The 15,051-nt window shown below is 36.2% G+C and overlaps 1 long non-coding RNA gene across 2 annotated transcripts; it reads left to right on the plus strand.

Annotated features, from left to right (window-relative positions):
• The first annotated feature begins 992 nt into the window (after positions 1-992).
• On the plus strand, positions 993-12,658 carry LOC120611448 (uncharacterized). 2 transcript variants are annotated; one of them, XR_005655208.1, is made up of 4 exons: positions 993-1,247; positions 1,834-1,970; positions 12,042-12,120; positions 12,555-12,658. It is a non-coding gene; the product is annotated as an uncharacterized LOC120611448 (long non-coding RNA). The 2 variants fall into 2 exon arrangements; XR_005655207.1 differs by having other exon boundaries at positions 12,042-12,658.
• Positions 12,659-15,051: the final 2,393 nt, after the last annotated feature.

Consider the following 15,051-nt stretch of genomic DNA (forward strand, 5'->3'; position numbering starts at 1 on the left):
TCTAATCCCCAAGGATGTATCGAAGACCAGAGCTCTTTACTTACATCTAAGAAATAGATGTGTTGCACATTCACAAACATCAGAGAAACCAATTGTTCAAGAGAGGTTCGCATTTTCAATAGCTGACACTATGGCCACTTAAAACCAGTGCATTTTAGGCATAACAAGATCACTTTTGAAAAGATTCCACGGTCCAGTTTTGAAATTGATCATTAATACAATGGTTAAATTCTGGCATTTTGGGGATAATTTTTCTTTAAAAAAAAAAAGATCATCCAGTGAATTTTTTAAAAAAGATATAATGGAGAATAATGTGTATCTAATTATTAATGTACTATAGAAATTAGCTTTTATATTGCAATTTATATTGCAATTACCTTCTTTGTGTTATAAAGCAGAACAATACAGAGAACTTCTTTATTAATGCCTAATAGCATGGTAATTTAAAATATTCAAGTTTCTTTAATAAGAGTGTATGAAATGTTACTTAATTTGACAAGATTAATTATACAATTAATTTAAGACTGCTCTCAATTAAATTAGTAAAAACTCTTAAGCTTGCTGTTTTTGAAAAGAGTGCTGGAACTTAGGATGAAGTGAAATACCTATTAAGCATGATATTAATTAGACTAAGATGGAATAATGCATGTTTTGTTAATATAAAAGGGCATTGTCGGAGAGTTGGTAAAGAGGCATTAATTCATTACTTTAATAATCATGGTACCCTAGCCCTCTAAACAATTTGGAAGGGTCTTCAACAATACCGGAGAACACAGTGGCTTCGAATAGAGCTCAGAAGTACTCGAGACAACAATATAACTCTCCTGGCGGTCCAGACGCCATGTATTTGGAGTTCTGTTTAAGATGAAAGAGTACTGCCAAGGGGAGCTGACCAATGGTCAGAATACCTCCAATGTGACATTTATCTTGATGAATTCACCGTGGTCCAGGGGCTAATCCTCAGCTTTTCAGGTCCAAAGACTTAAGCGTGTCACAGTCTCAGGGTTACTCAGATCCAAGTCAACTGAGAGATACTAATTAAATTCATAATTCACTGAAGTATAATCACAAAATCCTCATTTATACATTTACGGTGGAGAAATCTAACTTTTGAGGGGCCCGAGGGCCCCATTCCTGTATTTACAGTGAGCTCTTTCATGATATCAGAGTACCTGGGAAATAATTTCAGAGATGTCCTTTGGTGTACAAAGAAGTGTTGAGTGTAAATCATTCAGGCTATGACTGAGGTAAAAGCATCATTCCTGCTCCACCCCATAAAACACCTCTCTAGTAACTAGAATGTTCCTGTTGCTCAAATTTTCTATACATCTGTCTCTGCAACCCCAAACCTGGGCCCTCTCCATGGGGCTGGATTCTGTGCTAATTCTACGGGTAAAGGACAAAAGAATGGAGGTTAAGGTGCAGGTTATAGTGTCTGGTTAGCCATACTGTGCCAGCCAAGTAGCAAGAGGGCAGGGGTGGCTAAAAACATTGGGAGAACACACATTGATCTGGGTAAAATTAAGTCATATCCTGGGCTGAGAATTATTTTGAATATTTTATATAACTTTGCATGCTTTATAGTCAGTGTTGAATTTATTAATTCAAGTCTCATACTTCTGGGAGAACCAGAAGCACCTAGCAAATTGAGCTCTATGGTTCCCTGAGTTGGGGTTAGGGTTGGGAGAGCATAGGGTCTCTATTAACTTATAAGGAAGAAGGAGGAACTCATTCCTTTGGGCTAATGCTGAACTGCATCAGAGCTATAGGGGCAGAGGACAGCGTGGATGCAGCCCCTATTTCAGCTAAATTTCAGCTCTCCTTTGACTTTAGGTGAGGGAGCCATTGAACAGTACACAAAATGCAACAAGGGAACTCGCTGGAGAAGACTCGTGGAGATGGATAACACATAATAGGACTACCACGGATTTTCCCAGGACCACAAATAAGAATGAGGGGAAGGTCTGCAGGTAAAACAAAAGAAAAAAGGAAAAGAGAGGGGGAAAAACTATTTTCTCATGAAAGTTTGAACGAATCATATGGGAATCTTGGCTTCCAAATGCAGATTGACTCCAATTTACAAATAATAATCAGAATTTCAGGCGAAAACAACGATGGAAGTAATTTCTCCTAAGCTCGTCATTTTCAGATGAGCCTTCAGAGAAAAGGAAGTGCCATGCAAATCAACCTCACACAATTAGTGGGAGAGCTGGAGCTCAAGCCCGGGTTTTTGATACAGAATCCAATGCATTTTATATTATATTTTATCATTTACTAACTCCTATAAAGTTGTAAACAATATAAGTTACTTTAAATAGACAATCTCCTAAATTCCAAAACCACTGAAAAATATTCTTTTAATTCATATAACGCATATTCAAAAGGTAGTTGTCCCACGGCGATGGTTATTACAGAAACTATATCTTTCATTTTTTGAATTTTTACTGTGTACCTGCCATCACTCTAAAGATAGGTCACTTTCCTGTTGATTTCCACTGTAAATTGGGACTTCGTTTCCTCCAAAACAAGTGATGGTTCTAAGACACCTAAAATAAAATTAAGATTCCTAACATACAGTAAAAAGAACATTGTATTAGTATTCACAGTCTACATGCACTTAACTCTTCTATTCAGCCTTCATTTAAATACTTCACAGGTATTTAAAAGTGAACTGATTAAAATGCACTACACATGTATTAAAATTTCCATCTCACAGAGAGTTCTTGCTGACTCCACCCGAGTGGAATGCTTAAGTAAAAACAATATAATTATCTTTAATTAAAATTTAATAGGAAATAAAAAGAGGCCTTCTAAATGAAGTTGCTTATCTATCATCTATCTATCATCTATCATTCATCTATCTCTCTATCTAGCTATCTATCTATCATCTATCTACCTATCATCATCTATAAATGTCTGTTGACCTTAATCAGTATTTTACATGCATACACATACACATACACACTCACACACACTCTCTTCTGATCAAACCAGTCATGATCCTCTCAAATGTCCAGAGAGCAGTCCTTTCTGAGAATAATGGGTTACCTGCAGGGACATTAAGTATTTAGCAGCAACCTGCCAAGATACTGCTGCCAAGGGATGTTTAATGGGGTTAAACAGGAAGTACCATAATGTTACACAAATGTAGAATTTGTTTTCAAGAAAGACTCTAAGCAGGAATTTACTCTTTCTACCAAAAGCCATGTAAAGAGTCTTCACGGTGCCACAAAGTAGAGAAAGGCATGGCTTCCTCAGGACAATGCAGCCCCTAGGAGAAGGAGGGACTGGTGTTTACTATCAGACTCACTGTATATCCTTCATAATTTGATGGTTATATGTATCGTGTGCATAATGGGGCATTTACATTTATAATGGAAGCCTCTTTGAAAGCTGAGAAAATCCCCTAATTTCAAACGCCCCTGAAAAATGTTCTTTTAATTCATATGATACATCATCAATGAGTGGTTGTCCCAAGGTTATGGTCATTACAGAAATAATAGCATGAGTTTAGTGAATGCTTACCGTGTGCCTGGCATCATTTATTCTAAGCACTTTTTGTATATTTTATTTAATTTCCATAACAACTCTATGTGGTAGGTGCTATGATTATCTTCATTTTATAAAAGAGAAAATTCTACCTAAGTTATCCACTGTGCCCAAGATCATTCAACTAGAAAGTGGTGGAACCACTTTCAAATTCAGATAGTCTATTTCAAATTCTAAACCCTTGACCACTACACACCAGCAGAAAGCCACCCACATGCAAAGGGCACACATTTCTTTAATATAGGAAAAGGAGATGAGAATGTATGTGGGCACAAATAGCTACAGAGAGCAAAGCGTCCAGGGGCATACTCCCAAGTGCCAGGGTAAACACATCTCACCACTAAGTCCCTAAAAGGATGCCACAAGGGTGAGTATCCTATTTGGCCCTTTAAGAAGCTCCAATCTACACACTGTCTCCGGGATCTTCAAAACCTGCTATCAACTGGCAACTCTGTTGGAGATTCTGACTAACAGCTTGCCTTTTCATTAGGTACAATAAGGTGGTTACGACCCCAGCATATTCCTGACATTAATCAGAGTTTGATTTCACAGGTGAAGTACCTGCTAGAGGGCCCAGGGTTCAGGACCCTTGAGGTCTATTCCTGGGTTCCACAAAAAATAATCTATGAAACTGTGTTGCTATGTATTGGTAAGACAATAGGTTAGACTGATTCATTTGCCCAGTAACATAAACCTAAAAGTTTGCATTGTCCAACATTGGGCTGCATCAAAATAACAAATGATCATATCACACTCTTTTGAGGTTTCCCAAAATAGCTAAAATAAAGAATGTTAAGTTTGGGAATACCAGTATTTAGAACATTTACCTAAGCATTTACCTCTTAACATTATCATCAATCCTTCTTCTAGAAATCTATATCAAAGATCAACTGTCAAAAATATGAAATGATTTATGGATAAGATTATTCGCTGTGATATTATTTGTAATAGTGAAAGAAAAGAAACAACATGAAAGCCCCCTCAATATGTTGTTGATTTAATAAGCTCTGATACAACCCTACAAAGAAATTCTGTGAATGATAAAATATCTATACACCAATGTACAATGAATGAATGATAAAATCTTGATGTACCAATATATTGTTAAGGGAAGAAAGAAAAATGCACAAAAGTATAATTCGGGGGCTCAGGTAGGGGGAAATATACACACATAAACACATTTTCTTATATTTGTGCATTTTCTGATATTTATTTAGTACAAAGGAGCACTAAAATATCACACACAAAAAAAAACCTGATACAAATGATTACCTATAGGAGGAGGCAGGAAACAGGTAGAAGGAACTTGAATGAAAGTGAGACTTTTCTGAAAATAACTTATTATATCTTTATTTTTTTTTTGGCTTAAAAAGCTTGACATGTAATTAACATATTATTAACATATAATAATTAACATATAATAAACAGCACATATGTAAAGACACAATTTTACATTTTGACTAATTGAACCACACCATAATCAAGATGATAACATATCCATCAACCTACAAAGTCTTCTCCTGTCCCTTTGTAATACCTCCTCCAATTTCTTCCCCTGCTCTGACCTTTCCTCCTTCATCCATTCACCTGTAGTCTCCAGAAAACGAGCGCTCTGCTTTCTTTCACTAAATGATCAGTTTTCATTTTCTAAAATTGCACAAAAATGGAATCCTACACTATGTAATCCATTCTGTTGGGCTTCTTTCACTCAGTGTAATTGTTTTCAGATTCATTCATACTGTTGCGTATATTCATAGTTTATTCTTTCCTGTTGCAGAGTAATTATTCCAAGATATTAAAATATCACAATTTGTTTATAATTTCTCTGCCTGCTGGGCATTTTCTGACTCTCCCCTTCTCCCTGAAATTGGCTATTGCAAATAAAGCTGCTATGAACTTTCACGTGGAAGTTTTGTATGGACATACATTTATTTCTCTTGGGTAAATACCAAAGAGTAGAATCATGAGATCATATGGTAAGTCTACGTTGAACTTTTTAAGAAACTGAAATGTTTTACAAAGTCATTGTACTGTTTTACACTAACAATAACAGTGTGTGAGAGTTTCAGTTCCTCTATATTCTGCCAATACTTGGATGGTCACTCTTTTTAATTTTAGATGTTCTCATAGGTGTTTAATGTCATATGACTCTAATTTGCATTTCTCAAATGACTAATGATATTGATAATGTTTTCATGTGCTTACTTGGAACACATTTTTCCTTCGGTAAAGTATCTATTTTAATCTTTTGCCCATCTTTCAATTGGATTGTTCCATTTCTTATTATTGAGTTTTTTAAAAGAGTTTTTATATATTCTGGACACAAGTTCATTATTAGATATATGTTATCCAAATATTTTCCCCTGCATTTTATGCTTTTGCTGTCATATATTTCACTTTACATATGTTATAAATCCTACATTACATATTATTTTTGTTTAAATAGTGAATTATCTTTTTAAAAGTTTTTATGTATAAAAATAAATAGAATAAACATTAATGAACGATGGAGTTACCATTTTCAGGGTTCTTTGTTCCTTTTTTATTGACCCACATTTTCATCTGGTATTATGTACCTTCTGTCCAAAAGAGTTCTTTTAATATTTTCATGGTGTGTTCTACTGGAGATGAATTCTGAAAATCCATCTGACTGAAAAAAAAATTTTATTTGTCTCTTATTTTTGAAAAATATTTTAATTGAATGTAAAATTGTGGATTGACAGTTTCCCTCCTCAATATTTTAAATAAGTTGTTCCATTGTCTTCTTAAATGCATTGTTTCAGATGAAAAATCCACTCTCATCCTTTCCTTTGTTCCTCTGCACATGCCCTTTTATTTGGGGGGGGGTGCCTCTAAGATCTTTTTGTCATTAGTTTCGTGTTTTATAATTATAATGTGCCTTGTTATAGTTTTCTTTGTGTTTCTTGTTCTAGGAATTCATTGAGCTTCTAGAATATGCAGGTTTATAACTGTCATCAAATTTAAAAAAATATTTGTCTATTACTTCTTTAACTATTGTTTCTAAATCTCTCTCTCTTTTCTTCTTCAATAACTCCACTATATTTATATTAGTCTGATCACTCATATTTAATTTTTTTCCTCTATGCATTTCATTTGTTATGGTTTCTACTACTATGTCTAACTCACTAATTTTTTTCTGCAATGTCTAACTTGACATTAATTCCATCCAGTGTATTTTAAATATAAAATATTGACATTTTTATCCTTAACAATTCAGACTGGGTCTTTTTTTTATATTTTCCATGCCATCCATTAACTTTTTAAACCTATGATGGAACACAGTTAAAATATCTTTATTAAAGTTCTTGACTGCTAATTTTAACATCTTTGGCATTTTCACATCAGTTTCAATTACATTTTCTCTGACAGATTGTATGTTCCCACTTGTTTGCATGCCTGGTAACTTTTGATTGGGTGCCAAAAATTGTGACTTTTACATTTTTGGGTGCTTGATATCTTTACATTCTTATAGATATTCTTAAACTTTGTTCTGGGATACTGCTAAATTACTTGAAAAAGTTTGATCTTCTACATCTTGCTTTTTAAGATTATGAGGTAGAGCTAGATCAGAGTTTAGTTTAGGACTAATTATTCCCAACTACTGAGGCAGGATTCTTTAGAGTACTCTAATGTCCTATGCATTTTGAGGTCCTGCAGGCTGGTTGGGAACAAGCCTTGTTTGCATTAGAAATTGTTGACTCTAATCCTTTGGATGGTTATTTCCCAGGCTTGCATAGTGTTTCCCACACTCACACACTGGCCAATACTCTGTTGACTTCCTAGAGGGGGATCCTCTGTAGATATCAGGGGTCTCTCCTTACACAGCTCTCTTCTCTTCCATACTCTGTACTAAAATATAAAGCTACTTAGGTCTTCCTGGGTTCATAGCTCTCTTTCATTAATTGAGGGAGTCTGTCACACTCTGCCTATGTTACCCCTCTTGAGGCAGTGAGCTTGGGCAATCATTGAGCTCAACTCATTTGTTTTCTGTCTCTCAGGGATCAATGTCCTAAAATTTCTGATATCCAGTATCTCGAAAGCATTCTTTTATATGTTTTGTTTATTTCTTAGTTGTTTCAGGATGAAAGTGAATCTAGTTCCTGTTTCTCTAACTTTGCCAGAACTAGAGTTCCTCTGTTATGTAGTTTAGCCTATTAAAAAAGTATGAAATTCAAAAGACAAAAGCAGTCTCTTAAAACTGATAAAAAACTGAAATAAATGAGGATAATTATACATTAAATTAATGTCCCAGAAAATACTTATTCCAAGTCACTTTAAAGTCCACAAGTTGTTTATATATCCTTATTAGTATATATTTTAAGGACTCACATAGATACAAGAAAATCTTAGACTTTTTTTGGAAACGTAATTGCTAATGATATTTACACTAATTTTGTTTAATTGAAGTATGTATAATAGGATACTACAAATAAAAAATTAAATTGATATGGTTAGTAATAAAAGTTTTATCATGAAAGAAAAGAGATATATTTATTAAAAAGTAAAAATTTTATAATATTTACGTAAGATAAAAATATTACGATAAACTTAATTGATTTTTCTTTTAAAAAATACTTATTTCCTGGCTTTGTTGATTTAGGGGTCTAGAAAAAAATGACAACCCAGTAGCAATTAGCATGCCAATGACCTAAATTTTGGATTTTAAACACCGTTTCTTTCTAAAAGAACCTGGGCTCCTTGGAAGAATGGCTGATCCCAATGGGTTCGAGCAGATAAAATTCATGGTGGGCTTGGGACCTTTAATTATGCCCCAAAGCAGGGAGGCTTTCAAGCAGCAACGAGTCATGTAAAAAATAAATTTATGGCCTCCCCTTGGCCAAAGTTGGAACAGTTTAAACATCAATAAGAATAATAAACACTGAAATTACGCAAAAACCTATGAGTTCAGATTTTAAAAAAAAGAGAGAGAGAAAGAAACCAATTTAAAAAAATACCTACAATTATATACCAATAAGAAATAAATAGGGCACTGACTCTTTGCTCTTAATTCTAGGAAAGAACTAAACATTTATCCTACTTTTTCCTATGTAAACTGTATTTGTAAATAACTAATAGAGGATAAAGTCTTCTTCACAGTAATCTTCCAACTAACTGTAATCCTAGACTTGTTGAAACCAGATAGCATACATGCAAATTAGGATTAGGCTACCCTTTATCGATGGCATAAATATAAATGTGGACTGAATAAGACCGAATGAGGTTTTTATCTGATTATTCTCATAAAAATGCCATACACCCTCTGTCAAGATGAAAATACGACTATGACAAATAGGCAAGGCATATTAAACCTATGAATCTGATTTCTCTTTCTATGTTGTTGTAACCATTCATGGGTAATCATAATAGCTAATCTCTGTTTCAACACATCAGGTCGAAGAAAGATGATAATGTACTTCATCACACTTAAAAAAACAAACAAAAAAAAAACTTATTAGGAGATCCTGAGCAGAACTATAACTTTTCCCATGGGTTTTGAGCAATAGTGGCTCTAGCCAACTTGGTAACCAAACCAAACCAAACAAAACAAAACAAAATAAAATGATTGTGTATACATTTGGTATAAGATAAAAATAAGAGACTAGAGAGTAGAAATATATTTTGAACAGAACCGAATCATATTTGGAGAAATTATAGTAGCAAAGTTCTAAATGAAAAAATCAGATGTGGAAAAAAATTAATGAATTTCAAAAAGACGAGGAGGAGAAAAACAGCAAACGCAAAACTTTTTTCCAGAAAGTTCCTTGCAATAAGGCAATATAAGAGTGTTTCCATCACAGGTATTTTAAAAAGCCAGCTGCAAATCAGCTGTGTGACTAGTTTGAGGAAGTTACTTGGGCCTCAGTAGTATCACCTATCATATAAGGCCATCAATTGCTTCTACAACACAGGATAGTTGAGAGAATTAAATGAGTTGATGTGAACAAATACTTAAAGAATGTCCCACGTTAATTTTGAAAAATGTTACCTGGGATTATTCCTTTGATTTAAGATTTTGCAAAAGCCTAACAACTTGCAGGTATGTCTGGGTGAAATTGTACATTCTCATTCACACGTTAGGGGCTGGAGTATTAAACAAACGAGTCCCTAAAGGTGGGGAGAAAGTCTCTTGGGAAAGAAAGTGATAGGGGAGGGGTGATAGACATAGGAAGTATGACAGTTGCAAATATGAGTGATATTTTCGTGTGAAAGGAAAAAAAATGACCTTTGTAATTTTGCTGATAGCCGGCCTAATTTTCAGTTTCATAAGATACTATATTCTGTGTGACACCACTGATAAACAGGAAAAGCAGTTCCTGGTTATAAGCTAGATTACAGATCAGATCATGTGAATAAAGAACTCCTTCTGACTTACTCATCACTAGGTCTTAACATTTCTCTGTGTTTCAAAATTAATCTCTTGCATGCCTTTAGTTTTCTAAGAAAAAAGTCAGGTCACCTTTATTGCCATATTACCTATTTAATTTACTGCTGGCTCTCCTTCTCTTCTATTTGTTCCCTAGAGTATAACCGAATGCAAGATTTTATTCTTTGATATTTTCATACTAACCAGTTGTAATCATGAATTTCCACAAGAAATTGCCATTGATGCACGATGGGTATCACTGATCATAAGGATGATTTTAATAGAGAGTTTTGATAGTTCCAAGAAAGACATTATTGAACAGAAATGATAGTTGTAGACTGAAGGACAGGAAACCATGTTACTCTAGATAAGAACAGATGGCAGATTACTTAGATAAGTAGTCTATTCTCACCACAGTCCCTGATGACTTGCCGACAAGGAACTCTAAGTTTTGGTGAAAGTCATCCTAAGCCTAATAGCTGCCATTTTTAAGAATTCCTAGTGAGATGTCCTATGCCAAGAAAGAGATGTTATAATCTATCATGCTTCTTTAAAAAAAAAAAAAAAAAAAAAAGTCAAAGGAAAGAGAACCCAAAGAATTATTAGCTAATAATTTCTAGACTGAAAAGACTATATAATTAATCATCCAAAAATCAATTTGAAAACATCTACAGAAGAACAGGTTGCTGGCATTGTTATGAACTGGTCTAGACTGATCTAATCTTCTTCTATGACAGAATGGCAGGACAGCTGGATTAAGGAAAAATAATGGACATAATCTATCTTGACTTTAGCAAAGTGTAGATCCTGGCTCATATGACATACTCATTAATAATTTCAGCATGATATTCTGCCGTACTTTGATACAGGTTTCTGTTGGTCCCTGTAGCTTCTTTACATGGTCTATTTCTATATCCTTGAGACCGGACGTTGGGTCCTAAGAGTGTCCTACATTTGTTCAAGCTGTGCCCTCTGGTGGGAGGTCCTGTTCTACCTCACTTCCTCAGACATGACATTTAACTCATACTTCTGAGTTTCAACACAAATGTCACTAAGTCTCCTTGAATCACCCACTATTTCCCATGTGCTCCTCCAGCTTTGTTTTGCCTTCTATACTCATTTAGAGATTCATATGCTCTTGACTGTATCAACTGTTTAAAAATCATGCCATCTGTAGGGAGATAATTAATGTGTCAGTTTTGGTTACTGGCTCTGTATTGGTAGATGAATTCTGTGGATATGGTTTAATAAGAAGACTCCAAAATGTTTTAAATGGTATGGAAGCAAATTAACAAGAGATAAAAATATATAACAGCACATTTAATTATATCAAGTAGAAGCAGCACAGATTCATATTGGTTAAGAACACAGGCTCTAGAACCTGTTTGAGTTTGAGTCCTTATACTCCCCTACTAGCTGTGTGTCCTTGGATAACTTAACCTCTTTGTGCTACGGTTTACTTATCCACACTGCTTCCCACGGCATGCCTTCTCTCTTTGCTTACTCCACAAGCTCCTTGAATAGGGACTATGTCCGTGTCACCCAATAAATATTGAATGAGTGAATAGACATATGGGTAAATGAACAAAAGAAAACTATTAGCATCGGTCTCAGCTAGGCCACCCTATTACAAAATGTTTAAATCGATTTGGTTTGATGGGACTTTTACCACATTATGAAATAATCCCAGTTTAGACAGTTTAGACATTCGTTAATGTTTGAAATTAATTATTATATATCATTATAAAATTATTTTGATATATATTTTTGAGGACATTTTTGAACTGTATTTGTTACTAAGTTTAAGACCACCATCGTAATGTACAGCCATTTCTCAAAGAGGTTGTAAGGGCCACATAGCGCAGAGATGCCCCTTACCAAGAGAAATTTGGTTTGGGCTTTTCTTTGTGTTTACAATTAAAAGCAGTTTTCATTGAGTAGCCTGTCCTAGTTGTGCCTGTTTTAGAGCCTCTCATTTTTTGTTTTTTTTCTGGTAGACTAGAGGTACTGCTTTAATAAATGTGAACCAAGGTGCACTTTTCTATGTTTGAAATTAAAAAGCCTAGGGTGAATTAAAGAATCTTTGTGGTTTTTGTGGTCCCTGCAGGTTACAAACGTGGTAAGAGGCTTTGGCCTTGGACATGCGGCTACCCTACCATGAAGGAAAGGACCAACTCCTCATATGAGTAAGTTCCTCCTCTGCAGTGGGATGTGGCTCCATCAGTTAGCATCAGGGCCTTTACTTCCAAGAGTGGGAACAGCCCGATGTGGGGAAGGTCTAGAGAGCACTATCCGGGTTGCTTCGCTCCCATTTGGTTTCCACTTTCCCTTCCCCACTCACCTTGTATTTAGGTGGATTCTTTTCCGTGGATTTGCACGGGGCTGGAAACAGACATTAGCAAATACTTTTCCAGGAAGACTAAAGTATTTCCAGTACTCCTGTACTTCCAGAATTAAGGCTGCAGAGAGTACGAGGAGTCTGATGGAAAAGTGAGTCCTCGGGATTCTCAAGCACACGTTTTAAGAATCAGAACGAAGACAGATTGGCATTAACATTTGGAAACAAAGTTTGTTTTGTTTTGTTTTTTCCTTAATCTCATTTAAACCTCTTCTTATTCAGCATTCTTTCAGGCACGGAAGAGCGGGTCTAGGCCTCTCACGGGGAGGTCTCCCTCCTCACAGTGATCACTGCATGCAGTTGAGGATCAAGAAGCTCAAACGTTACAGGAGCAGTTTGGGGCGGGTCGGCGGGCGGGGGTGGTGCTTGCAGGTTACCTAGTTGATCGGAAGGCCAGTGGTGGAGTTCTAGCCAGAAGCAGAGATAGCAATAAGAAGCAAGACTGGGACAGAGTGAATGTGGGTAGAACTGCTAAGCCTGGGCTCAGGAGGGTGAGAGACAGCAGAAGTGAGAGGATTCTGAGAGGCACTTCGGAGGGGGCGGGGGGTAGCCCTCCCTCAGGAGGCTGTGCCCAAAGATCTGAAATGCCTGTGTGCCCACCCCACCCACCCCTGCACTGACTACTCAGGGCTTACTAACATTCTCACGCATACTCGTTTTTAATTTTGAGAACTAATACATCAGATTGAGAAAAACTAATATTTTCCAAATATGTTAGCCGGAGATAGTAGCTATGAAACCCTGATGAAGCTAGTTTTTCAACAACTTAATACAGTGATGAGAGGACCAAGAGGACAAACTCACCCTGTGCTATGTTTTTATTGATCAACTTAGAACTCAGTTGCACGTTCTGCGCACTGCGAGTCAACTAGAAACCAGAGCAGAGCTGCTGCCATATCGCATGGGGGATGTGCACGCAAGGTTTAGGGTCATGCTCATGGGGTGCGGGAAAATCTCAGACTAACCCCACCGTGCCTTCCGCGGGCTCCTGTGAAGCCAGGGAGGCTCACTAGGAGACTAGAGGGAAAATAATGTGATAACTTTTCAAAACTTATAACAATTTTTAGAGCGATCGCCTAAGAGTAGGAAGCAGAACACGATGGTTGCATGGGAAAGGCTCTACTAGTGACTAGCTGTGTGCCCTTGGGAAGACGCTTAACCTCTCCGTACTTCGCAGCACCTCCCTTAAGAATGTAGCTGCGAAGATTCAATGAGAAAAGCCTTGCCGAGTGCTTAGCATGGTGTTTGGTATTTAATACGCTCTCAATAAACAATACTATTTTTAAGAGTTGAAAATCACTGGAGGGTTTAATAAAAGCAATTCATAATTTGTAATGTTTTCAAAATAGCACATAATATAATAGAAGAAAAAGGGAGGAGGAAAAATAATTTTTTTTTTTCCCCTGAGAGCCTCTGATACCTCTACCTCCAAAAATAGAGTAATTGAGGGCTGTGACTTTTGGTCTAATCAGTACTAAAAAGTATTGAGGTCCATAGAAATAAAAAATACACGTATACAAAAATAAGTGAACTAGTACTTCTTTAACTTTTAAGAGATTTTTGTGAGACATTGAAGTGAAGAAGAAAGCAGAAGATTTTCTAAGTAACCTAGCTAGTGAAGGTTTCATAAGTTTTTCAAACTCTGAAAAAGAGAATGAGGTATCATTGAAACTTTCCATCTAGATCAAGAACTATTTCAGAAAGAAAAATGAGTAGGCAAGCCATTTTTACGTTAGTCAATTAAAAAGAAAAAATAGTTGAAAAGTCTAGCCGTCCTCTTTGAAGTATTTTATTTTTGCAGCATAGAATTAGGATGTTGGAATGTATTTCCCCTGCCTGTGTCAGCAGGGTCTTATTGCAGAAGGTTATTGCAAACCAGTTTTTGTCTTTTGAGAGCACTCGCTTTTCTTCCACTGATGCTTGTAGTTGCCAGTGAGCATGTTTTAAAAGTTCTTATTTATGCATTTATTTTTAATGCTTTATTTTTAAATAATAATAGATTCACATGAAGTTGCAAAGATAGTGAGAAGGAGGTTCATTTTCCCACTGTCTCTGAATGCTTACGTCTCACGTAACGTTACTACAATAGCAAAACAATAGTTTTATTTTTAATAAAAATTCACTAGAGGAATCTCAGAATACCTCCCAACTACACGCATGGCCACATACACATGCACTGACACACACGCACACACACACACGCACGCACGCACACGCACACACCATCTATTTTGTCTAAGAGCTTCAGTCTGGAGGCGACTTTAATCAATAGCAGCCTACTCACTGAAAGGGAAGGAGACTGGGAAGTCTCTGACAGCGGAAGTGAGAGGATCCTGAGACACATTTCGGGGGGCGGGGAGGGTAGCCCTCTGACAGTGACAGCAGGGACAGCAGTCCTGCTTAAAACCAGGTCAAGCCCAGGGGGCTAAGACAAATGGAAGAATAATCTGGAGTCACAACCAAGACCCCTGTATCAAAGTCTTCAACTATCCATAACAAGCAAAACAACCTGACAGATTGGAAGCACATTTATATCATATATAGATTTTCATCCATTAGTCCTCGTCATTCTCACAGAGAAAAAGGCACGATACTAAGCACTGTGGTTCTTAAGGGGTTTTGGTCCTTAAATTCCACCAGAAAATACAGTACAAATGCAATACTTCTCAGTCTGCTCGTATTATATCTTTGTGATCTTCACTATGGATACTCTGTGAGG

This window comes from Pteropus medius, unplaced genomic scaffold (genome assembly GCF_902729225.1).
Source record: "Pteropus medius unplaced genomic scaffold, Ma_sr-lr_union100, whole genome shotgun sequence".
In the NCBI taxonomy this organism is placed as follows: Eukaryota; Metazoa; Chordata; class Mammalia; order Chiroptera; family Pteropodidae; genus Pteropus; species Pteropus medius.